This window comes from Anser anser (genome assembly GCF_964211835.1).
Source record: "Anser anser genome assembly, chromosome: 18".
Taxonomy (NCBI): domain Eukaryota; kingdom Metazoa; phylum Chordata; class Aves; order Anseriformes; family Anatidae; genus Anser; species Anser anser.
The window spans coordinates 7,112,277-7,135,463 of record NC_139739.1 but is presented as its reverse complement, the minus strand read 5'-3'; the positions used below and the strand labels follow the sequence as shown (position 1 = coordinate 7,135,463).

The 23,187-nt window shown below is 44.6% G+C and overlaps 1 protein-coding gene across 4 annotated transcripts in view; it reads left to right on the top strand.

Moving 5' to 3' along the window:
- GALNT9 (polypeptide N-acetylgalactosaminyltransferase 9) overlaps positions 1–23,187 on the top strand; it is a 301,612-nt gene that overhangs the window by 41,750 nt on the left and 236,675 nt on the right. Inside the window, exon 1 of one of the 4 annotated variants that reach the window (XM_083804015.1) lies at positions 16,760–16,846. The exons of the other annotated variants lie outside the window; for them this stretch is intronic. The gene's annotated coding sequence lies outside the window, so the exon portion shown is untranslated. Of the gene's footprint in view, positions 1–16,759; positions 16,847–23,187 lie in introns of those variants that run through there. 4 annotated transcript variants of the gene reach the window in all.

Here is a 23,187-nt window from a genome sequence, read left to right as displayed (position 1 = left end):
ATAATCCATCTTTTCCTCACGTGCGCACACAGTCTTTCTGTTGTTGACTTGTAAATAGAAAGGGTTGCTGTGAAGCTAGAAAGTGCCGTGCTTTCCTGCTTTCCTGAGGGCTGCAAGTAAAGGCAGAGTTTTGTGCTCGAACGGAGCATTTCTCACTTCCCAGAAGGGTGTGCGGGGGGACAGGGAGTGGCCAAGTAAAATTCCCTGCACTTTAAAACATTTTGTTTTGCAGGTTTTTTTTTTTTTTTTCAGATCACAGTAGCCTGACTTTGCAAATCTTATCTAAGATTTTTTTTTTTCTTCATCATTTAATGTTCTGCCACAGGCAGATTAATTTGAGCTGAGCAGAACCTGGTTTTGCTGGGTTTGCTGGAGGTGCTGCTCTTGGTACGAGATGGGAAAGCAATGCAAAGGTGGCTTTCTGTCTAGTACGTCTCTGCTTCCTGCAAGGGCTGACGTATGAAGCTGCAAACTGGCAGCAGACAGCTATATCCTTTCCTCTAGGTGATTTAGAGCTGCTGCATCTATCCCATGTCTCTTGTGGAGACATTTTGTGCAAAAACGGCTCTGAGAGAGCCAAGGTGGCTTGGTAGCCCTTTGTAACTCCAGGACTGAACCCCCGGGGCCCAGTGGGAGCGTCCCCTGTGCCCTCCCTTCCCTGGCAGTGATCAGTCTGTGTCCACGCTGGCACATCTCCCCTAGCCCCCCCTGCTCTCTGGCTGCCCTCTCTTGCAGTTCCCTCCCTGCAAGCTGCCAGTGTAGGGACTTGTGCAAGAGCTGGGAAACCCATCTCCACCGTGATTAGTCAAGTCAGTTTAAACATAAAAATAAAAATCATGTTGATGTTGAAGTCCAAGTGAAAAAGGATTTGCTTGAACAGACGTGAGTAGGGTGGCCAGTGCGAAGGAGCCTGGAGGTAGATTTTGTACAATTAACTTTTCCAGCCAGTACAGCCATCACCCCAATGGGGTGCCTATACCTCAAAAGACAGAAAAGCTATCCTTACTTCAGTACATCTGGTCCTAGCTGTGTTGTTTGCCTCCTTTAGGGCTTTGCCCAACTATCTTATTTTATGTAGCCTCTTTCTACCTTGTTGTTCCCTTGCCATGTTCTTCTTTTTCCTTTTTTTTTTTTTTTTTTTTGTCTCCCCCTCCAGCAGTAAGTATTTACCCCCCATTCAGCTGAGAGCACAGTCTGGGCATGCTGCAACTCATGTCAAACTTCTAAAGTGCCACTGGTAAAGCAGCTCTGGCATTATGACAGAATGACTCGCATCTGTCTGTGGCTATGTGGTCTTTTAATTATCCTGGCTAACGTATTCCTTGGGAGTGACTTGGTCTGCCTGCAGCAAGGTTAAAAATTATTGGTATCTTCTCTTTAAACAGCAGATTCCAAAAAGGAGAAAGCAACACAAATGTGCTATTACGACCTTAGCTTCTCAGCTCACATCCTGGATACATTAAATAATGCCCTGGTCTAACTCAGCGCGCATTTAATGAAATGCCACGTAAATTATTTAAGATTGATTTTAATTAAAGCCAGACCTCTGACAAGGCAAAAGTCAGATATATTGTGTTAGCTAGATGGAAGCTACTTGCAGATTCATTGCTGTCTCTTTGTGCTATACCTGTTTGTGTAATTCAGCCCTTCTGCATCCTCTTGGGAGGATGAAACAGTGTAAAATTCATGCTAAATTTGTTCCGAAGCTCTGTTGTGTTCTTTCTGAAGTCAACAGGAGCTCTGTCCCTGGTTTCAGTAGGCTGGTGCTTGTGGCTGCCTTCCCTGCAACGCCTGCTGTTTGCTGGTAGGAGAGGGCTTGCCTGTTGCTACCCCTCTGCCATTCCTGCTCCATATATTTTTTACTGTTGGTTTGCTTCCCTTGATGCTTCCCTTTATTTTCCTAGTAATGCCTCTCTTTTCTCCACCTCTATTTCAGTATAGAAATTCTCAATTTTTGTGAGAGCCAACAGGTCTACTTCCTTCAATGTGAGCAGGAATACTTGGAGGAGAAATGCTATCTCTCTGATGGCATCTGTATTTGTAACAGAATTGACTCTGGATTAGGTTCTCTGCTTGCACGTCAACATCCATGTCCCCACCAGAAAATAAGTTAGGAGCTTTGTTTCCAAACAGTTCGCTCTGGCACACTTCATGCAAAGATTGATGTTAGTTACCGGCAAATCAGGACTTTGGTGTTAGAAGCAGTAACAGCTCTGGACATTTATCCTCTTGGCAGTGCTTCACTCCTGAGTGGGTACAGTGATGGCTTCAAGTTGGCAGAAGTAAAAGATCCCACTTCACCTGCACAGGCATCTCCTGCAGGGCTCCATGCTGTAGGTACTGGTGTGTAGCCTTCAGACCTCTGTGAAGTTTCCAAGCAGCTACAGGAAGAGGACTGGGGCCGCGCCTGTTGATTCTGTGATTCACTGCGTGGAGAAACCGGCGTCTCGCCCCACTGCTGATGCTTGCTGCATCCACTGTCCCCTTTTTAAATATTGCAGGGAAGTTTCTTCTTGCAGTGACCTAACAGAATCAGTCACTGTGTTTGAAGGAGTAATATATATAATTATAAAAATAGAGAACAGCATTTCAGTTCAGAGCTTAGCATAAATAATACATCAGGTTTCCTGGCTAAGCTGTGGCTTACCATCATGCTGAGGCACAAATGTAAGGGGGGGACCCCATTATACAGAGCTCAGCAGGCTTCCATCTTGTTACTTATACATAAACCGAGGGCAGCGTGCCCCTCTGCTCGCATTATGAGGTGATTAGCATGTTGTTTAACATCAATTATGCATGTTCCATGTTTACAGACATATTAAATTATGCAAGCTGTAGTCTTTAGACTTTTAATTTGTTAAAAGGAAAAAAAAAAAAAGACAAAGCAAATGTTTCAGTTTGATGGCCATGCCTCCCTTCCCCATGTGCACCCTCTTTTTGCTTTCTGGGCCACGTAAGTAAATGAGGGGCTTCCCAGCCTGTCCCCACGTTTCCCTGCCTCTCAGGGATGTGTGGCTGATGGCACGCAGGCCGGTGGCACCCCAGGTGGCTGGTCATAGCTGCAGAGCAGGCGTATGGCAAACGTGTCTCTTTGCAGAATAAAGGCTCTGTGGCTGCTCTTGCATACTTTTTCTTACAGCAGTGGTCGGCCAGAAGAAATCAGTGAGTGTGGGTGGATGCAGAAATGCTTCCCGCACACCGCTTGCCTGGAGCACCAGACCCAAAGCAGCTCCTGTGCTCTCTGGGGCAGGTAAACGCAGCGCTCCCAACACTTGAACTTAAACAGGACCTCGAGCACTTGAGCACCACGCGGTATTTAACGACCTAGTTAGTCCCTGTACTGGAGGAGGCCTTTTTACAAGTACTCTTGTCCAGAAGTGCCAAAATGTCCCGCGTTCAATGACACTTTAACCTTGTTGTGCACAGGCCTGCTGAAGTGGGGCTGGGAACCTGGCCCGCCCAGCCTCAAAGGCCAAGGACTCAAATTTTGAGCTGCTGTGCATGTTTCCCTCAGGAATAAATTACATTTGCTGGTGTTTCTGAACAGTATTTCATCCCCAGGAAAGAAAATGGTCCCTTCCTAAAAAAAACAAAAATGTTGGCTTTGAAATTCACAGAACGAATATTTGTTTGTTTGTTTTTTATCTGTTTACTCCAACCGATTCTCTGTCAGTGCTTACAAAGACAGGTTTGGAAAGCAACTGGGGTGAGGGGAAATGCTGTGTCTGGAAGAATCCATCCTACATGGCTTCACATGGTCATAAAGCAAAAAATACTGCCCGAGTTTAAGACCTGTAGTAAAAATCACAAGCTACAGCTATGCTGTGCTGTAAGAAAAGAGCAGGAAGGCCCAAGGGCATGCTGAGGGTTGTAGGTCCCTGCAATAACAGCAGCTTACTGAGGTGAAATTCCCAGGTAAGGACCTAAGAAAAGAAACACACCCTCAGTTATGAAAAATCAACAAAGGGGAGAAGAAAAAAAAAAAAAAAAGGACACAATCCGGTGGTGTTTTAACCCTTCGCATGCAAGCAGCTGGGATGCAGTGCCTGCACCCTGCTCTGTGCTGCTGGGGTGATCGCGTACAGCGCTTCCCTGGAAGAAGAGCCTTGTGTGTTTTCTCCTTCAACCCTAGCCAAAGCAGTGAGAGGTGCAATGCTGCCAAGACAGAACGTGTCAGGTTACAGCCGATAACAACGCCTGCTGGGACCAGCACGTATCTGGCTGCTGCTCTCTTCAGCTAACCTCCGTACGCAGAGCCATCCCAGGGACATGAAATAAGCTGTGCTTTTGCATCCTGTGCTCACAGCAATAGGAAAACAACCCTTGAAACTAGATCTTACTCCTGAGGCTTTATGCAACCGCTGAGCCGATGTCCACATCTGGACAGCAGGACATGCTGGGGCTGGTTGGGAGCCTGACAGCCAGGTACAGGGGCATGTTGATATGAGGCTCTTTGCTGATGTTACAGACATTAACAATGTTTTTGAAGGGGTAGGAGGGTCCATTTTATTCAGTATCAAACCCAGTTAGGACTGACTTTTATTTAATTGTGTAAGGTGCATCTCACCCGGGTACTAATATTAAGCAGGAGGGCTGGGCAGTGCAATGAGATTGCTCACTCAGCATTATTTTGATATTGTATTTCATTGGCAAACAGATAAAGAGGAATGTGGTGCTAATAGTCCGTTTCACTGTCAGTATAAAAATCCAAAATAATGGCCAAAAATGCAAACTTAATGCACACAAAGAGCTCATAATCCCAAAACAACGTGTGACACCAGAGAGAGATGTTATGTTGTAGGCTATGATTCGGTGAGAGGAAGACGGGATGTCCAACATAATTTATCATGGTCACAGATATTAAACGTGCAGCAGGATCAGCAGCGAAGCAGATTCAGAATCTCATTTTACAGCATTGTCACGGCAGCTCCTGACAGGCTGCATGTACATGCTGTGCAGTCGGCAAACATACACCTGTCTGGGTAATAGCTATAGAGAGAGATGCGCGTACAGCACGTGTACACACATCTCATGGAAACAGATGGGGAGGCTCATAAAGTAAGTTTATGGAAAGGAGAGATTAAGCTGGAGAGGCAACAAAATGCTCCAGGAACTTAAATGTGAAATATATGTTGGCAATGGGACAGTGCTTAGAAAGAACAGAAAAATCAATTATTGTTTAGCTGCAGTTGAGGATATGGATCATTTTGCAAGAGCTTTTAGAAAATATCCCAAGAATAGTAACATCACTTCAAAGGACCTCAGAGAAGCTGGTTATAATGTGAATTACAGTTCCCAATGACATATCAGCACCTGCCATACGCTGCGGAGAGTAAGTCCGTGGAACCAATTGGGGATGGATTTGAATGCATCAGAAGTTATTTTATCAAGTTAATAGTGAAACATCTCTCAGGATCAAAGATCCAGGATCTTGAAAATTGTATTGTATTTCCCATATCTTGCAGGTGTTTTTAAATATGAAACTTTTTTTTTTGACGGAAAAAGTCTTATTTTGTAATGAAAGCTGTGACATCTGCTGTGACATCTCTAAGACTTAAGGCAATTACTGGTAATTTTGGTGGACAGAGCAGCATTTTGAGTTTTGCTCCTTATACTTATTTTAAAAAGAAAGTGAGAGCTCAAAGGGTTTTGGGGGCACAAAACTATGCCTGTAACTACCAGCTAAATGGGTCATGTTCCTTAATATCTCTGTTGTAGAGATTCTTTATCCTTGAATGTGTGTATGGTAAATTGAGCCCTTTTGCTTCTTGATTTGAAGATGCGTGCTGTGGTGGTGTTTTGTGAGCTTTGTCAGATGTGTAAGAAAGGTGATGCATCATTCAAGAGAGAATTTGCAAGATTGCTATAGTATAGATGTACCATATAACAGAACTGCTAGCTTCTCTTTGCCCCTACTTAATTAAGTGTAAAATGCACTTTATGCTGCTGATCAGTCCTATTTAACCTTTTCTATATATCATACGTTGCTTCAAATTAGGAGCAGTGTAATAGACTAGCAGGAAGTTCTAAGGCTAAGGATGAACAGAGATGCCTCTGGGGACTCATCTCTACAATTTTCCTTTGTCTTTGGCTCTGAAGTTTAAGTGCTGCTGCTTTCTAAGGTCTCATAAATGGGATTCAGGCAGTTTTAAAGAGAAGCTATTTCTGCTTCCAGCTCACAAGAAAATCTGCCTCCGTGTGTATCATTCGTGTGTTATTTGTAATGTTGGTGCATCCTGACTGGAGCTGAGAAAGAGGCAGCTGTTTTCTGAGCCTGTGTGTGTTTTCTGCACAACATTCAGAGGCTCTCAGAAGACAGCCCCCTGTTTTGTTTTTATTCGGTTTATGTCATCATAGAGTCCCTGTTGTCAGACCAGTGGGACATGAAAGCAGCTTCTCATGCAGGTAGGTTTCAGGAACAGTAGATGTATTCCTCTGTCCAGCCCTTGAGCATCGAGCACTGAGCATCACGTGGGTCAGATACACCAGTAAACAATCAAGATTAGTGTCTTCTTTTATGAAATGAACCCCAGAACAGAGATGATTTCTTTGTGAAAAAGCGTATATAAATTTAAGTGATACTACAAAACTAAGCAGTAGGCTAGGTCCTAACCGCTCTTGATAAAAACACAGGAGAGTTGATCTACAAATACAGCATTGCCAGGTTTCTCCTCAGAGAGCAAAATGTATCATCAAGTTCCTATTTTAGAGCTTTCTTCCATTTCCCCTGTTCTTTTTCTAGGTAATTGCCATCTGTAGCATACAGCAGTGTACCTTGCCTCCCAGTGGATTCTCCTTAGGCAAGGCAAACTTTAAGTGTCTTATTTTTGAGTCACATACACTGTGGTCTTGCTCCCTGCTGTAAAATGGCTCCTAGCTCAGCTTTGCGTGTCAATGTTTTCTTGCTGTTCTCAGATGTCCTTGGGATCTGCTGCAGACAGACTCCTACAGACAGTGTAAAGGGGAAAACAGTGCCTTTCCTGTTGAGTCTATTTTGTCCTTTTTGTTTGTGCTGCTGACACTCTTCTTTTATTCTCGAGATCTGCCTTGAATTTTGTGTGGGCACTTCATAAGTATGTGTGAAACGCGGCTGCTGTGATCCGATCAGACCTGCTCAGGTTTTGTTCCACCCCAGTAACCGAAGCCCTCACCAAGGGAGCTGCATGTGTCACTGTGACAGGCCGGTTTTATACTGATGTAAAAACAGTTGAATTATGCTAGAATAGACCACGTTAGTGCTCTAGTGAATCTGACCTTTGTGGTTTGGTAGCCCGAGGAAACAACAACTGAACGCATATAGGTATCTTGGTAGTCATCTCAATTTTCCATTCCCTTTTTTCTTTGGGATAGGGAGGGGGAATCTGAGGCTATTTGAAAAATGAAGCATATAGAAGAAACAAACAAACCGCCTGCTTTGGTATTAGACTCATCAATCTTGGTCAGGCATTATTGCCAGAGGAGAACTGGGTTGGAAAAAATATGCATGTCAGTATTCAATCATTGCCTCCATTAGGTACTGGTTGGCATTGAGACATTAAATAAAGGAGTGTGAGAAGTAGCTGCTCTGGCTTTCTGCATGTGGAACACCTGATATAGTGATAACAGATTGAAAATGCTCTCAGCAGCTTATTTATTTATGCATATGTGGAAAGAGGGGTTAGCAGCTGGGCAGAATTTAACACCGTAAAGAAGAAATTTGGTCATGTGCCAGATCTATAGGCACAATCAATAACTCTTAAAGGACTCAGCTCAGGAAGACAGGAGTGGAGCTAGGGTCAGCTGAAGCTTTTGAAAAGTAACATGGATATATATATATGTGTGTGTGTTTATGTGTATATGTGTATTTGGGGCAGAAAATAGTGATAAATCCCATTGCCCAGTTTAGAAGCTTGTAGAAGGAAGTCAATGTTTATTGAGAAAGCTCCACTGGAATTACACCTGCAGATCTGAGTTTTAAAGGAACGGTTCCATGGGCACGGTAGGAACCAGGATGAGCTTAGTATAAATAAGAAAAGAAAAAAAAAAATAAAATTAATGGGCTTTATAAAATTTTTGCCTTGAAACTTGCACAGCGGTAGGAATGAGTGCTGTTAGCAGCCAGTGTTAAATGATGGTAAGGAACAGCATGCATGGGCCAGCAGTAACCGGAGAAAGTCTTCAAGCTATATCGCATGTAGCCAGGGTTTGACTTGCTTTCCCATCAAAGAAGCAAATTTTATAGTATGACTGCTCCAAACAAATGGCGTTTTGGCATCTGCATTATAGCTGTCTTAGCAATACGTACGCAGATGTAGAAGCCTACAATTGCCAGCAGCAGAATTGCCTCCCTTCAAGGGGATATAGCTAAGGTGACCTGCTTCCTCCTCAGCATGTTGCACAGCTTAAAAAGTAGCAGCATTACCTTAAAAAATCCTTCCGTGGTTTCCTTGATGCTGTAGCTGTGGGTCATGGGGATCTTTGGCTAGTGACAGGCAGAAGGCTGAGCATGGCTGTTCCTCATCGCAGAGGATGTTGCTGGATTTTAGTTGAAGGATTTAGTTGGATTTTAGTTAAGTCTTTCTTAATTTGTTTTCATATCCTATGGTACATTAAGATTCCTTTGCCAGGACCTGGAATGTATATATATCAGCTGATAACATTGATACCTAATGACACCCTCTTCCCCTGGTGTTCCCACTGACCAGCTGGAGCATAAGCTCCTCTGTTAATCATGCATCCAATTAATGCAGCTGTTCACCTAAAAACATGTTTTAACATCAAAAATCTTCTTTCACAAAGCACAGTTTTCCCTCTTTGATATGGTTTACGGTGTAGCTTTTATTTTTGTCTCCTTACTTCCAACTTTATAACGATGAAACTGTGCTATCGCACACGGAACCAGTTTACTTTGACAAAGTGGAAGTTTGGAAGCACTTCTGAAGACTGAACTGGGGACAATTTCATTTCACACAAGGTTTTTTTGTCTCAGCTTCCTGACAGCTGGATGCCAGGGATGCCTGATCCTAAACTGGGTGTTAGGACCATATTTCTCCACTGAAAATCCATCAGGGGGACGCCATGTGTGCTAACATTTGTTTGTCAGAGCCCTCAAGTCTGGCCGTTAGCAGTGACACTGCCACATATGTTGTGAGCATGACTGGATGAGCTCAGGGATGCTGCCATTTCATTCTCATCTTTGCCTTAAGGACTCACACAAAACTAGGTACAATGTTTGTAAAACATCTTGAGAAATCAGGCTAGAAAGTTCCGTGGCACACTTTACCTCTGTCGCTGTTATTTTTATTTTCTCCAATACCTTTCTGCAATAAATGCAGCTGCTCCCTCCTCCTCGCACCCTCCTGGGAAGTCCCGCACCCAGGTGCTCTGGAGTGGTGTACCCTGCTTGAATACTTGGCAGTCTCTGGCTTTCAGGGAGGTGGCTTCGGATCAGGCTCTTTAAGATCAATCAAGGGATCTTTGGATACTGAAGAAACAACTTTTATCTTAACTCAGCCCCCCGGCCCCGTTTGGAAGCAGCAGTCAGAGAAGTACCATGTCTGAACGTCTAAGCTGCTCAGTCCTCTGGGAACCCATCTCATATTTACTTCCAGTTCTGTTTCAGGATGTACAGCCCAACCTCTTTATGTTGTGCTCAAGATCATAGAGAAGGAGTCAGCCCACTCTAATTTGAGACAGGCTGGGCTGATTTGTGGACGGCTCTCCCCTGCAGCACCAGGACATGTGCAGTCGGTTGTTATTCTCCGGCTGTCAGGCGCTGCAAACTCTGCGGTGTCTGAAATGACAGGCGCGGAGACTTCAGCCGTCAATACCGCTCAGCGTCCTGTGGCTGTTCTCTGACACGCTCGACTTGCTGTTGTACTGAAGGTAAATCCCGTTCTGCCCACAGCGTGGATTGTGATCCATCAAGTGCAAGTGACCTGGATGGTGGGGAAGGTGAACGGTTTGAAATGAATGAAAGAATTCGGGTAAGTACTGGGTTTACACGTGGGCTTGGGGCCCTTTCTGTGCTGTGAAATCCTTCCCCTGTAAAAAGTGAGATTAAATTGTAAGGTTTGTTTGGAAGGGGAATTAACGAGAAACACAAAACCCTTTGGGTGAGCTTCCTAGCACATACAAAGCAGTCTGTCCTCAGGGGCTGGCTCAGTAAAGTGCCAGTTTCCTCCCATCCAGATTAAGGTTGGACCCGGTATAGACGAGCAAAGAAATTCTCCTGATTTCCCTACCTCAAAATGCAGCTAGATTGGCATGGTCCCTGAGGAGCACTGGCTGCGGTTAAAGAAAGTGTTCCTCTTGAAGTTGCAGCAGTTATGAATGCCAGTACCTAATGCTGAGGCTACCTAATACTTCTGTTACGGGTATTTATTGCTTTCTCCAAATTTTAATTAATTTCAGTGAATGATGCCCTAGGCTGATTTATTAAAAAGATTCAGGCCAAGCAGCAGTTTCAAAGGCATGGTCTGTAGGATAATTTATAGAGGGCAAGGGTTGAAAGAAATAAATGCATCTTTGGTGAGCGGCAGTTGCAGGGCTTGTACGCTGCCACCTACTTCTTTTTTTGAACCACGTGAACAAGTTTTGATTCATGGGGAACATGGTTTATTCTGGGAACTTTTACAGCATCCTGGTCTCTGGACAAGAGCAGGAGAGGACAGAACTGCTCCTCTGCTTCCAGACTTTGGCTGGTGCCACCTTCCTGGGGGCTGCAGGGTTGTCCTGCGGGTGGACGCTGGTTGTCCGAGAGTGGCTGTCACGCTCAAGAAACTCAAGAAACTACCCTGCTGTTTGGCTGTCTCTTTTTAGACTAGTGTACTTTAGAAGTAGAGAATTGTGCGAGAGATTTATAGTTAATTAAGAAATAGTTTTATAATCTAATCTAACTTTTTTATAATTCACGCTAATGAGATTTATATGAGTCATTTATATATTGGGTCCAGGACTTTGAAAATGGGCTCCAGCTTTGACCGAAAGTTGCAATTGTGTTCATCACGTCCGTACCAATCATGCTTATGAATAATTTGCTTATGATATTTGAGGATGCTTGCAAGTTATCAGAAATTCTTCTTTATGTCTGGTTTTCCTGAAGAACGTTCTCCATTTCCTGAACTATAGCTGCTCGTCTTCTTGTCTTTGTCCCTGCTGACATGTTTCAGGTGGCAAAGCAGAGGCAGAAGTGTTGTTACACAACTGCACATCTCGACTCACGAGCTGCCGAAAAGGATGTTTTAGTGAACTGCCCAAGTCTTGAAATGATTCATGCTGACTGTTTGGGAAATACTTTCAAATAATGAATAAATTTGCCGGAACTGGGGATGGCTCATGAAAGATTAATGACAGAAGAGAAGACCTATTTTTTCCCCCCCCTTAAGTTTCAGTGTCAGGTCTTCAGTTTGTACTTCTCTTGCTTTTGAAGTTACTGCAACGACGCCGATTCATTCCGGAGGAGAATTAGGCCTGGAATAATTTTAGGGAGTGTGTTACATTGAAGTCTGTGGAATGAGGCGCAAAGCCTCCTAGTAGTTCTCCAGGAAAATGTTACTTCTGATTTCCAATTTTTGCTTTTGTTTTAATTTACCACCACATTTACTTTGTAGTGGTTAATTAAAGCTATGGTGTTACTAGAAATTATTTCCTTCTCATAATTAGAATGTGATACCCATTATATTAGCCTGTTTTATTGTGGTCAGTATTCATTTCAATGCTTAATCATTTCTCCTCCTATCTGCTCATAAACTTGCTGCTCATTTAGTATTGTTTTTCCTGACGTTGGCTTTGATGCGTGTTGGTTTTCCCCCACTGTACAGCACAATCGCCTTTGCTCTGGGTTATACTGGGGCTAGTAATGGAAAAATCTGTTCCTTAGGACAATTAATGCTCAACCCTCCTAGCTAAAAGTAACCAAGAATGGTGTCTCCTTAACGCTGGAATCTGGGAAATGTAGTTGTCATATAATGGTGCGGTGTGTCATCTAAAAGGATGTCCTTTTGCAGGGTTAAAGAAAGGCCAGAGGGAAGCAGGATCTGTTGGGAGCTGCCTTGTAAAATATTTCTGAAGGAGTCAAAGCCAGGATGGCCTGACGGTCCCTGGAGAGAACGGCAGTTTCAGATAAGTAGTGGGAAGGCTGCACCTGGGACTGAGAGCTGAACTGCAGTGACAGGACTTGGGAACGCAAGAGGGAAATCTGAAGCACAAAGACTCAGCTGCAAATGCCCAGTGGGAGCCGTGTCCCATGGCAGGGGCTCAGGGCGGCAGCATTCAGGGGAAAGTACTGCGTGAGTCTGACTGTCAGTGAAGGTGGTGCCAGGGGTCGAATCCTGTCTGCATTTGAAATCTGTGCTGCCTGGGACTGCGCAGCTGCGCAGTCAGCAAAGGGCCTTGTTGATCAAATGGTGGCATTCTTAAATCTGAGTTAAGTGCTGCTTGGCGCAGGTTGTTTTGTTATTCATAATGATAGGCTGGACTGCCGTGAATTTCCAGCTACGCTTTTTTACCCTAAGCCATGTTTGAAAGGATTGGTGTAGTTTGGCTGATAGCTGCGGAGCAGAAAGAAAATGGTTCCTTAAAAATAGCTGAGCCTACACTAGGGAGCTCATTATTTCTGCTGTACTGAAAGACACTTCATTCACCAAGACAGGCTTCCATCAAAGAAGCCATCAGTGCAGCCTGCCATCATCTGTCAGAATGCCTTGTTCTCTTCTCCATAATTAAAATACAGTGTGGCCTGTTCGTTACCCCTTGGCACCATGTTCCCCACTGCTCGGCGCATGCAGCCCTGCTGAACACAGGGCCAAACGCTAAGAGAGAATTCGCAATGAGCTGCCCTGAGACTGATACGCGAGGGGATTATAATTCCCCTGTAAAAGTAAAAGTGTCTTTGAGCTGCTACAGGGGAACTACAAATGCATCATTTCAATCCTTGCATCATCAACCACTCTCTCCCACTTCGCGTTGCACTGCAGAGGGTACGCTGAAATGGATGTAACTTATGACGGGCTGTGTTTCGGCGCTGTTTGAGGCGACGCACTGCTCGCCGTTCGATTTCCTTGGCTTTACTAGGCACCAAGGGATGCGGCGCTCTGTGAAACCAGATGGAGCTGGTGCGAGCTGCCGGACTAACCTCCTAAGCAGATTTGATGGATGACAAATATTGAGCGGGAATGAAAAACACTGCTCCGTTGTGGTAGACAAAACCTAAACAGATCTTAAACTCTTCTGCGATCCCCTAGCTTCTGGTATCTTACTATGCAATTTAGCTTTTAACGTCTTAGAGATGAAATTGTCTGCAGTACAAATTAGAGGATGCCCATTACATTAAAATACTCAGCATTGCATGGATCATTTCTGCAGCACTTATTTCTCTAGCAACCCAAAAGTCACGGCCAAAAGAGCAAACTTTTTTTTTTTTCCAAGTAGAATTCATTGGTTTGTTCCTTTTGTAAGAAGTGGAGCTAATAAAGACAGAAATCATGTTTTTTTTTCTAGAAAAAGATAACTAGGTTGACTATAATTTATTTGCAATATAGCAGCAGCCCATTTTTTTCACGTGTATATCCTGAAAATGGTTACTGCTGCAAAGGTTTTACAATTAAACTTTTCAAATGAGGAACACATATTTAAATGACAAATATCTGCAGCAAGGACTGACTGGATTTGCTCGGAGCATAAGCTTAAGGTATCAGTGCACTCTTTTCCTACAAAGTTTTTAACACAAATGGAGAAGGTGAAAAAAGGGCAGAAGAGTTTGAAGCATATTGGATTGTAGTATTTTGGAAATGTGAGTTCACAGCACTGATCTCCAAGTACAACTTAGATGTAAGGTGACAGCAGCAAAAGTAACTTCAGTTGTCCGAAGTGAGCTAAATGAGAAAATTGTCACTGATAACAAATGGAGTAACGAGAGGGCTGAAATTTACCTTGCATTGATCATCTGGCATGTGATTAGCTGCACTTTGCAAATGCCACCCAGGTCCAATTAACCAGCTTCTCTTTCAGTGTCGCTTTTTGATCCTATTGTTCTTGTGTGCATTGTGGATATGTTTGCATTTCTACAATACTACACTGCTGGTGCAGGAGTTATACGTTGTACTAACGCGTGCAGCTCCCTTTTCTGACACTCGAGAACAGCAAGAATTTGATACAAACGAAGGGCAGATGTTTTTTTCCATAGGAGTGATCCCTGGAGAGTCTTTTCTGAAATGGGAATCTACCATCCAGCTCTCATTTTTCAGCTAGCCATGTAGCTGCATTTATCTTCTGTAAGCTGCAATTTTCCACCAGGGTTGCGCTCCCTGTTTTCATGCTGGGTAAGTGGCCCAGATGGCTGTGCCAGAGATCTGCACTGGTGCAGCTATGTCAAGATTTGGGTGTTGACAGACAGCCCTGAAACAAGGGCAGGTGATCTGTAATTTTTACCAGGGAATCTACAAAACCCTCTTGGCAGAGTGGGTCGGTGATGTGTCTGCCAGGTCCGCTTTTGCAGCCAGCGCCTCTGGGAGACCGTTCTGGGGGCGTCTGCATGGTGAAAAGGGGGAAGCACACGAACAGCGTCACATCGTGAGCCTCGGGAGAGACTGTTCACGTCTGGTTGAGCAATAGGCTTCCAAATGCCTCCTTTCTTAAACCAGAAATCTCTTCTGTGTGCTGCACGGACCCTCTGCAAATCACTGATTACCTTAGGCATGCATGAAGCCCAGGTTAATGAGATGTGATCCTTGAAACACAGAGGGAAGTGTGTTTGGTTGCGATAGCAAATGACAGAATTGGGTAGAAAGAGCTGAATATTATTACTGTTTTTGTTCCTCCTCTTCATGCGTCTGACATTGTCCCCCCCATACTGTTGGGTACGGAGCTTAAAATGAGACCTTTGTGTCCCAAAGCTCCCTTTCAGATGTGTGGGGGGAAAAAAAATCCCTTATACCGTAGAAAAGCAAAACACATTATTTTTTCTTTGCAGATAGGTCAGGCTGCTTTGCTTGCACCTTCCCCTTAGTCTGAGTTATTACAGAAAGTGGTATCTGGTGCTGTGAATAATGCTGCGCTCCTGCCAACAGGCACAGAACACATTGGCTATAGATCTCTTAAATGTCAGAGGTATATAAGGAAGTAATTGGGGATAGTTCAAATCCAAAAAACAAAGGGGCTGAAGTGCAAAATCTGGCTTAGCTGATGTTCGTCCTGAACTTTTATGGACTTCTGAGAAATGAGTGTTCTTGAAAAGCAAATTGCAATTACAGTTTAACACTGATTTATCATAAAACAGCTTAACGAGGAAGTTCTACCCAGTGCTTTGTGGGCTGTTACTGAAATGCAGCATTAAATCTTCCAGGGACTGCTAGCACCCCCACACCGCTGTAGGCCTCTTATCAACAAACAGCTTCTCCCTTGCCCAAGAGAAACCGCAGGCGGGAGGCACCAGGAGGCTCTGAAGAAATCATAGCACTGTGCTGAACAGACACCAGAAGTTTGCCCAGTTAAACCTGATAAAATATTTCCACTTTTTTTTTCCTATATATATATATATATATATATTATTTTATGTACTAATGGTTGCAGCCCAGTACTTGAGGTCTGTGAAGGGGCACTGTAAACTCCTTGCCACTCTTGGGTGGTACGTATTGCTCTTCTGTAGTGTGAAGTAATCACGATTATTCAACCCCTTCTCAATGTGTAGGAGCTTCAGTGCATTTCTGATCCTCCTTTGCAGGAAAGTCCAGAGAAACCTCCAGAACATCCCAGTCCTTTGGTTAAAAGGAAATCTTGGCTTATAGTTCGTTCTCCTTCCCTTTCCTGTCTCTAAATGAATCACAGCATCCCCTCCTACTTACCCAATTTTTTAGCTCTTGCTCTCAAGGCACTGGTGACTGTTTGGCATTTTTCTTCTTCCTCCAGGCCCCCAATCTCCATTTCTCTGCAGCTGTGACTTTACCAGGTCCCTGGTTACTTGTAGCTGGTGACTTGCTGCTGAAGTGTTTTCTTTTACATCTGTACTTACTTTACATCTGCCCTTCTCTTCTCATTGCCCCCATACAGTTGGCCTTGGGCATTGGAATAACAGAAACGTGATGTGCTGTATTTTCTGTCCCGTCACGATTTGTGAGAGGGATGTGGCTGACAATGGGACCCCGTTGCTTTGTAGTGTAGCCTCTGGTTAACTGCTCGCTCTGCTCATAAACCCTAAGTGGTTTATTCTGCCATGCTTTGCTCACTCACTGTCGGTGATGGTATCTGCCTGCCACCTTTCAGGCTGTGCTTACTGACACCATGAAGTGTCTGAGCAGCATCCATCTTTATAGCACAGTGAATGCCTCTGCAACTGAGGCTCCGTTTTAGTGTTTCTCGAGCAGGTATTAATGGTAGCAGTGGAGCTGGGGTCGGGAAGCAACGCGTGGCTAGAGCAGAGCAGGAAGCTGCTCATCGTTTCACAGTAAGAATTTCTTCCAACGTGATAGCTTTGGTAACTGTTAGAAATAATGCTCTCTTCCTAATTAGAGTGACTCATGATAACTCTACCATCCTCCAGATAACTCTGCAATTAACTTGTGTCACTGCTATAATTTGTTAAGTATGATTTAATAAGAAGAGACTAATTTTTGCAGCTCTGTTAAAGGCACATTTGGTTTTTCACTCCATAGACTCAGGAAAGACGCACAATTTTTGTTTTATTTCAGGCTAAATGAAATGTAGAAATCCCATGAAATGTAATGGGTTCTATTACGCTGGGAGGAATCCCTAATGTTTCATTTCACGTCCTTGTGTTCTACCAGGGAGCGGACTTCACCAAAAGAAGCTGCAGAGAGCGCAGTTGGGACTGCTCGTGGTTCAGAGAAGAAAGACCAAGAATTTTAAAAGGGTGGGTGAAACGAAAATACATAAATAAATAAATCCACAACAATAATAAAGCCACCTACAGGGTTGTGTCTTAAGGGTTAATTCTTTTTTAGCTGAGCTATGAGCAGAAGTGGAGGAAGACTCTGAAAGCAGCTCCCACACCTGGGGTGCTGCCTTCCTCCCCCTTAAGCCAGTTGCACCTTTCAGATAGACACAGGACAAGCACTCTAATCCCTAGGGCCCTGCCAGTTCGAGCAGTAGGCCGTGTACTGCTATCTCTAAGTGGGAATAAGAACCTGAATCTTTTTCAGTGGAAAAAAAGATTGTGTTAACTCCAATTTTCCTTGCACCGAATGACATTTTCTAGCAAGGCACAGTCGGTGGCTGAATTGGCAAATGTAAAAATGCCAGGCAAAAGCCATCATCTTTGGAAGGCCTGACTGAAGCTCAAAGATTAAACATGCAGCAGCTGTAAGGATGAATGGGAAAAAAATCGTCTAATGACATGAAGTAATTATTGTATTTTCTCTATTTATAATATTGCCCTGTCATAATAATAATAATAAAAAAAACTCAGTAACTTGGATTGATGCTGTTGCAAATGTTTTGCATAGAGCTTCAATCTGTCCCAAACCTTTCTACCAAAAGTGGCAAAAAGATCCAGATTTGGGTTCTAAGTTTGGTTACAGTTTATCATCGTTGGTCTAATTCAGACTTTTGCAAGTTACGGAGAAATGGGGAAATAGGAGCTGAGCCTACGCACTTTGGTAATTCGGAAGAGTCAGAGTTGTCCAGAGATAAGTTTCAGACTTGTTTCTAGACAATGGAATTGTTTATCTTTCTAAAGCCCTGAGGCAACAGTGTTGAGATGACGAAGGAATTAATGGGTTTGCATCTCCCTGTGGCTACCAGAGAAGCCTAATGGATGCATCAAAGTGCTATAGGAAGAACATTCTGCAATCATAAACAACATCCTGGTAATAAAAAGTAAAGAACCCTGATTAAAGATGTTGTACCGTTTTATTGGAAGATGTGTAAACAACAGTTTGACAATACACTTTGTTCGTGGAATTTATTACAGCCCGGCAAAGGCCTTGTTTGTATTCCAGAAGAGCTGAGAAACTCTCCTCACGTGGCTCCCGTTGTGTTGAAAAACAGATCGCTTTTCAGATGAGTCTCATTGGCACTGGGTATATCTTCCAATGCTTCTTGTTGCCTTATTTCTCAGTGTCTAATCCCCTCGTGGACCTGCACTTTTTTTCTTTTAATCTGTAGGAAGTTTGTCCTCATTCTACAGAACTGGAAGGGAGGCCCAGAGCCTGGCGTAAGGCGTGATGTGGCTTGCCCAGTGTCACGCAGGTGACAGAGGTGGCGATTAAACCACGGTTAGTTTGTGTTCTCTGCTTTACTCTCTAGACAAGTGGTCACCAGCCTGTGTCTTGTGAGTAAATGTTGCCTTTCAAACTTGCCTATGCTCATCTGAAGCTCTTTCTCCCACTTTGTGGATTAACAGGCCTGATATGATGACAACTGGCAGTATGTTACCTGACCACCATGTTTCCCTTGGGTTAACGAAGACTAGGAGGAAAACGCTCTGTCTCTTTCTTATCCTCTGAACTTGGTAGGTTGAAGATGTCTGGAAAAGTCTTTAAGAAGCATCTGTGAACTGCTTTGTTTTTCACCCATTAGTGGTGAACTTCCAGTACGTACACTAGGAGAGTCCACTTGCGTTTTGCTTAGGCGGTTTAGGGAAGTGCAAACCTCTAGACTGTTCTACAGGTGGCATGCGGGATGCAAAGCTGCTGATCCCTTCCTTCTGGAGATCGAACTCTTGTAAATTCGCAGTGGTATTGTGCTGCCAGGAAACAGATGAGGAGGCTGATTGACACGCCCTTAGAGCGAAACGCTTGATCCCTGTCTCTCTAGGTCAAGATTGAAGCAGACAGGTAAAACAGTTGAAAGGAACTTTTTGCACCCCAGCCCACGAGGGACCTGCACCGTGCGAAAGTGATGAGATTCCTTTGAGTGAAATGCTTATTGAGGTGGGCGTCGGGTTCTTGCTGTTCTCTTGCACAGGTGAGAAGCAGCTGCAGACAGTCTGTGCAGCGTGTAGGTGAGGAAGCAGACCGAATCCCCCGCAGGTCAGCTGCTCCCATTTCGTCACTGCTGCAGGATGGATTCGTAAGGACCTCCACCGGCTGAAAATGGGTGTCTGCTTGTGTCTGTCACAGGCAGGAAACGGGGCTGCTATTAACATTCTTCTGTTCTTTCTAATAAATCTCTTTCCACTTGCCAGAAAAGAGGCTTTTGCCTCTAGCGGTTTGTTCTTATTACAGAAAGCATATTGAAGAATTAGAAAAGGTGTGGGAGAGAGTAACTAGTAGGATAAAAGGTCTCGGTGGTTTCGAGCTGTGTGGAGAGGTTAAGAAAATTAGGCTTGAATTCATTAGAAGGCAGGAGATTAAGAGAGGACATGATTGAGATGTAAAATCCTGGATGGGGAAGGTGGATAGAGCCGAAGCTGTGTGGGAGCAGGTTAGAAACAGGAGCATATGAACTGAAAGAACGGGGAAAACAGAGATGGAGGAGGATGGAAAACTAATGCCTCGAGTGGATCTTTAAAAGGAATTGCAAGCAATTATTTTTTGCTGCATGATATTCAAACAAGGATAGACAAAAGAAGAAAGAACTGGAAAACCTGGGGAGACCAAGAGGGAAGCAGAGATAGGATGCCACTTCAGAGCCTGGTGTCGACACAGGCTTAGCTGTCGTAAGACAGAGAGATCCTGACGTGGCAGCAGGTGGTCGATGTGGATGCTGTTCCAGAGGCGAGTGTTTTTTACTGGGTCTCATGTGAACATGTAAACGCGCCCGTGTCTTGCTGTAAGACCAGATCCTTCTCCTCGCATCCTGTGTCTTGGTGTTACATATGGGCATCCCCAGCAGTTGTGCTCAGTGGTTTTGGTTTTATTCCAACTTTGCTCAGCAAATCTAATCAAAATCAAATGGCTGCCTTTCACAGATGCTACCCAACTCTCTATGAGAAGCTGCGGGAAGCTAAATAAACCTTTTTCTCACCTGAACAGAAGCCATTTTAGAACCCCCAGGTGATCTTGCAGCTCGTGAGATTTAAATTACAACCAGACCAAAAAACAAACAAACAGATTCTTAGATATCACAGCAATTTTTGCCATTATTGTTGGATAGGTCAAAGATGGTGTTTCCAGGGGCTGGCATTTCCTGGTTCCTGGAGCTGGCACTAGAAGGAAGGATAATGGACACTACTGCTGAGCATCTGCTGGGCACAGGTGCAGAAGGAGGGAAAATCTGAAGCCTGGAAAGATGTGCTGGACTTACCATTAGCAGGAACACTTTGGAGGGAGCCTACAAAGAATTCAGTTTGTCTGTTTGATTTCCCAGCCTGTGTACCATTTAGGACGAGGGTTGCAGACACCACTCGCATTGGGCCAGCATTACTTGTACAGGTGACAGCCTCCATTTTGAAACTGCAAATGGACAGTAACTCTGCAAGGAAAATGTCCTGGAGAAGTGAAAGGGGTGCTGCAAAGACATGTTAATCGGCAGCCCTTCTCTGTGCTCAAGTCATGCCTGCATGGTGCACGCTCATGACTTTGAAAATGGCCATGCAACAAAGCGCAGCTTGCTGCAGGCAGTTCTGCAGTTAATGTTGGGGAAGTGGCCAGAGCCAGGCCTTCTGTTTAGGGGGCAAGCTGCTCCTGCCCAGCTCTTTCATTGTCTCTGTGGGGTCCTGCCGCAACTCCCCCAATTGCTCCAGAGGGGAGGCACTCAAGTTGTTAACCTTAAGTGCAGTTTGTTCAGCTGAACCATACAATAAAACCACCTTGTATGACTATAGTTTTTGTGCTCTCTGAGGGAATCCAAAGGTGGCCCCCAGCTACCTGCAGCTCCCACTGCTTGCCCACCCTGCTTCCCTCGTGCACTTGTCACTCCTGGATTCAAGGAGGTAGCAGTCAGTGTAAATTGAAGTGGTCCCTGGCACAAACAACATCATCCAACCCCCTGCCTGAACACTTTAGCTCAGGTATGTGCACAATTGCAGCTGAAAGATTCCTTTGGTACCCCTTTAGCTTCTACTGGTTTCCATCTGGGTCAGAAGCCCAGAGGAAATTTCCCATAAAGCAAATGCAAAAAACTGAGTCCTCATATATCCCTCTGGGTCGTGTTTGCTCTCATGCTTTGTCCTCTCTCCAAAGATGGAGAGATTAATATCCTGTTAGCTCAGGGCTTCTTACTGCCAGCCTTATCACGTTATTAAATGTAATGCTGGATTGCTACTGGGTCTCGGTTGAATGAGAAAGAGCAGGGTACAGAAAAGGCTGAGAATCGTGGTGCTGTCCTGTACCCCACAGCATCCTTCCTTGGCTTGTGCTGGCTTCTTGCGGCGTTCAATTGCCATTCTTCAGAGCCAGAGCCCAAGCTCTCTCTGGGAGGGAGGTGTTCAGACATGTAATTGCCCGTGTGTATGAGCCTGGGGGAAAGGTTGCGTCTTCTTTCCAGCATCTGCCTGGTGCAGTCTGGATAAATAAATAAGCCTGCAGCCTCTAATAATAAAATATGCTTATTGCTTCAGCTCTTCTGCTGAGTTATAACTTTGGAAGTCAGCGTAGCCTCTGCATCTTCTGTAAGAAATTCCTGCAGCTGAGGCTTGTGACACAGCTGTATTTTACATGGGTGAAGCTCCAACTATAAATTGCACCGCATTAACTGTTGAGCTCTTTGCTTCTAAGGTGTCTCTTTAACATTTGGCAGCACTGAAAGAATCAGCAACAGAGGATGAGAATAGGAGCACTGCATTTTCAGGTCAACTAAAAGAACCAGGCTGTGTTTTTTCCACTTTCTTGATTCTTAACACCAGTATAGTTGCAACTACAAGCTTGAGTCCTATCTGAGAGAGAAGAGGGGATCAAACGCCTTTAATCAATTACTGGAAATGTGGTTATCATACTCTGAATGTCACTTTTATTGGAGAGAAATCAGTCTGTATTTTTATATGACCCCATACTGCTTTTATTCTATTAGTTTCATGCCCATTACCGTCTCGCTTCTTTATATCTGATGAAGCTTTCACTCAATAAAATTTACGAGCTTTTTTATATCCTACCATTCATATCAATACAAATCAGCATGACTCTGATTAAGCATAAGATCCCTGGCAACACTGACTGTTTTTATTGTCTACCTCCATCCGGGATTGCCTTTGGAGTTTACCAGCGTAGGAGACAGCGAGCTGTAAGAGCTTTTCAGCACCTCTGGCAGGCTGCATGCCCTCAGTCACATCGCTGAGCCTGGGTGCTTCGTCTGTCGGTACAGGATACATGGGGGTGTTGCTTTGGGGGCAGGCTGTGTGCAGCGTAGGTGGATTCCATCTCTGTTGGACTATATAGATGATCTTTATCACGGTTATAAATAATAAATATTGCTAGGCTGGTAGGAGAGCTGTATTTCCGTCTGCGGGGCTGTGTGCGCAGACCTGAGTGCAGAGCGAGCCGGGAAGCACTGTGCTCTGCTCCCAGTTCGAACTGGTCTGGTGTTTCTTGGCACTGATGTTCTCCAGCTCTGCCCCTGTTCATTTAGTTTCTGGAGTTAAATGGTAGCTGTTAATTACTTTGCACATATGCTGGGTTTTCATTACAAGGGGCAGACTGCCTGGCTCAGCGCGGCTCTGCACTGCTGATGGGGACAGCTCGTTTCCTCCAGCAGCGTGTCAGAAGGATGCTTTTGCAGTGGATCTGTGCGGTCACGGTGTCCTGTTGGACGTCACCGGGTCTTGCAGGACCACAGCCTGCTCCAGCCTGTCTCCTCGGCGCAGCAAGCACTCACTGAAGCTCTTTCCAGAAACGGAAACATAACGCAACTGTTCTTCTGCACACCAGAAAAAGATCAGCCCTTCTAACAAAAGCTTTTCACGGGCCAGCAGGGAAAGCAGGGCCAGCAGGGAAAATGTTTGCTTCTCCTCAGGCAGAAAGCCATCAGTCCTGTGCTGGGGTTAATTACTGAAATTCTCATTAAGTCACTGCACAGTGGTGCTGCTTTGCACCAGATGAGGTGCTGCTCCACGTGGAGCTGGTTGACGTGGCAGAAAGTCGGGGTGGCTGTACGCTGTGAGCAGAGCCCAGAGTAAAACCATGCACTCCTGGTACCAGTCTCGTCTGGATATCTTCTCCAGTACTTTATTTTTAAAAAGAATCTGTCTAAATATGCAAGTCTTACCATGCATATGTTATATTATCTGTACCTACCTTTGCGGTGTGTGATGAGGGGTTGCTGAAGCCTGCAAGAGCCAGCAGCAGGTGGGTAAGCCCCATACTGGCTGCTGTAGTG